Raw genomic sequence first — 3,675 nt, 5'->3', positions numbered from 1 at the left:
CTTTGAATTTCACTGTCATATCCATTGCCAGCTCTCTAGCTTCAGTGATGCATTATCCCACTTCAAAAAACAGTGAATAAAAAGGGTGATGTTTTTATAAGAGAGCTAATCAGCTTAACTACTAGATATAGAAAAAAGCACAGTAGCTACAACTGAATTGCTGTTTTGCTCCTCCAGTGAATAACAGACCTTCTTTGACACATCTAACGTGTCTTAATTTTTATAATAATTGGAAAGAATGTCACCTGCCCTGTTAAGAGAGAAATTATCCTACCCTTGGCCAAAACATATGCCCTGTCTCTACGTTTGGAGCTCTCCTCTGAGGAGGTAAAATTAAGAATTCCTCACTGAAGTAAGATTAGCGGTTGCCGCATCCAGAAATACCTCTTACGCTAAACCAATTAGCAAAGGATAACAACTGGTTTCTTTGCATCAGGAAACCATAAATAACATAGCCTGTGATCTCTGTGTCTGAGGATGTGAGATGCTGGATTAAATTTTGATCTGAATAAGGTATTTGTCTTAATTCTTTCCCTCCACGCCCTGTGTTTCCAGGAGCAGCATGAAAAGAAATCAGAGTGCCGGTACCATTTTTGTCGTCCAGGCCAAAGAAGCCAAGAAGAACATTTGGGCCAACAAATGTAGCACTGAACCTTCAGGTGTCTCTTTAAAAATTATTACTGCAAAATAATACCTCCATCTAGAATCTGGCAAGTTTAAAATGAATCATTATTTTCATTATTTCACCCCATAACAAAAATCAAAACATCAAAATTGTTCTAGCAGCTAGAATAAAGATTATGGCCTGGCTGCACATTGAAAGCAGCAAAACAGAGCTTTGGGCTCCTCCAGAAAGTCTCACGCTCAACTGAAGTGATACTAAATTGTCTAGGCTGAAACGTAAAGTCTCGTAGTGCAACGGTTTCTTGAATGTTCTAAAACTTTGCGCGAATCCCATTAAATATAACGGTATGGATCAATTCCGTTAAAATCCCAAAGATTAAAAATGCAACCTCACAACTTCATCTGCTCCAAGTAGTCCTCCCTGCTGTGGGCAGTTAGAGGGGCTGCTCTTACGGTTTCCACCGTTAGAGGAACCTTCCTATCACCCTTATCTGTCCTTAGGTAATTGAGTCTTGAAATTGGGAACATTCTCGGAAACTTACAGTAGTTGCTTTTAACTCAAGTGCTCTTCAAAGTGCCAGAATACCCTTTTTCTTAAACTCTCTTTGCAAAACACTCTCCCTCTATCCTGTCCTCTCTCCAGGATCCACTGACAACTTCATAGCAGGAGTAGCCGGGGCTCCTGCTTTAACATTTACTGTCTAACCCAGTCACCAGGTTTTTCACGTCCTGCCACCTCTGTTTTGTGCAAAAAGTCTTCTCCGTAACTTAGTGCCTTCCAAAAGAGCCAGCAGCGATAGATCTTCGGTGTCCTGATTTTAGATGTCGAGTCTCAAAACTATTTAGAATCCAGAGCTGTTTGGTTAGAGCGCATCTGTCAGAAAAACATCATCATGAGACAGAGAATCTGTTCCCTCACTGGTAAAATATGTGCCTGGTTTCCAGTTTGAATTCATCTTTTGTTTCTTGTGTTTTTGGCTGCTCTACTCAAGATCATTTAATATGTGATATTTTTCCCTGAAGATCCTTTTATTTTGTGAACAAGTTACCTCTCAATAACCAAAACCGATTTAAATCTTTACTTATAGGCACTATTGCAACTCTTTTCTGCAGTTTTGTACCCTTGTACCTTGTACCCTTCCTATATGTCACTGATTTTTTTTAAAGAACTTCGGAAAACTTACATGATTTTAGTATTGGCCACGCTGTTTACATGTTTTACAGAGGTAAATGTCCACTACTTACAGCTTTTCGATATTGCTCTGCGACTGTTTAATCCTGCTGTTGCCACAGTATGATTCAATACAATCGAGACATATTTGAAATAAGCTGGCGGTTCTGACACAATGAGACCTGCTGCTTTTCTAAACCAGAACACGGATCAACGTTGAAGTGCTCCTGTGCAGTTCGAGGCCAGTTACCTGTGATGCTTGTGAAGAGGCAATAGAGTGGATTTCTGCAACATACGCATTTGTTTTCCTACAAGCACTACAAACAGGTTTGTATTGCGCCATTTGAAACAGAGTCCAAGCAGTGATATAGGCATATGGAGATGAGAGCAATCATATTGACTGTAGATAATTTGGATTCCTTGTTTGGAGTAAGTAAACTTACGTTGTGTTTACACACGTGTAAGCGGACTTCTCGGCGTTTCCATCATTCGCTCTGGAGCCACTTTAACTGACTGGGGGTTATGGTGCCCATGGCAGCATTTTGGCAGCTCAGCTGTGATTTCAGTTCACCATCGTTGCCCTTCCAAGAAAGAGCCACTTCTCTGCCAGGTGCAGTTATTTCAGTTTTAATACAAAGGGAAAAAGAAGTTTTTGCACCAGCTTTTTGGTGCAATCAAGCTTCTTTCTTTAATTTCTTAACAAAGCCAGATATCTTCCATGCTTTTTTTAATTGGCTTAAGAGTTTTGGGGTTTTTTTGTTGGGGTTTTTTTTCGGGTTTGGGGGGTGGTTTTGTTTGTTTGGGGTTTTTTTAATGGTGTTCAGATAAAAGGCAAAGTGTGCCACTAGAAACTTTTAATGCTTCTATGTTTTTCTAAAGTTTTACTACATCCATTTTCCTCTATAAGCACAGGGAAAACAGTGAGTCGTTCTGCTTGGAATATACCTCCACCTTCAGTGCTTTCTCAGAGAGAAGTGTTCTCTTTTTAATTGTCATTAAAAGTAGTTTCTTTGATGTGATACTCAGAAATGCCTTCTTCAAATTAAATCTCTTCCTTGACTATTTTATTAGAATCATAAAATCATAGAATGGTTTGGGTTGGAAGGGACCTCTAAAGGTCATCTAGTCCAACCCCCCCTGCCGTGGGCAGGGACATCTTCAACTAGATCTGGTTGCTCAGAGCCCCGTCCAACCTGACCTGGAATGTTCCCAGGGATGGGGCATCCACCACCTCTCTGGGCAAGACTCTGATCACGTTAAAGACCCTGATCTGTTTAAAGACTTATTCCTGGCCTGGAAACAGTGTGGCCTTGCACACAGATAGAAGATGCAACAAGTGAATATATGAGAATGTGTCGCAAGCAGAGTTCTTAAGCAAAATTTTATATATATATGTGTGTGTGTGTGTATACAGATAAATATAGCGTGCCACATTTATATCTATGTGACATATGCGCATATATATTGATGTGTGTGTATACATGTGTGTGTATAAAAATTCTAATTTCCACCTTTGATTGCTGAAAACCCCTGGGCACTTGGATATCCTCACAGGTCATCCCTAAGGTTTTGGATCTGGGACGCCAAACCCATTGCCACAGGTCCGTGCTACAAGCCTGTAAGTTCCAATCCCACACTTTAAAAACAAAATGAAAGAAAATAACTTGCTGAGAGCGAAAACGGTTTGCTGCCTTGCAGGGCACGTTGCAAATAATGAAGCTGGGTTTCCGAGGCGGTGCTTTTTCCCCAGGAACGTTTAGCTCAGCCCCGGCTCTCGCCTTGCTGGACGGGCCACAGGTTTTCCTGCATTGCCATCTGCTGGGGGCTGCGCCCAAACGCAGCCCCGGCCGCCGGCACCTCCCGCCCGGCAAGCGGCTCGG

The sequence above is a fragment of the Aptenodytes forsteri genome, unplaced genomic scaffold (assembly GCF_000699145.1).
Source record: "Aptenodytes forsteri isolate BGI_AS27 unplaced genomic scaffold, ASM69914v1 Scaffold88, whole genome shotgun sequence".
Lineage (NCBI taxonomy): Eukaryota > Metazoa > Chordata > Aves > Sphenisciformes > Spheniscidae > Aptenodytes > Aptenodytes forsteri.
This window is presented reverse-complemented; position numbering follows the sequence as displayed.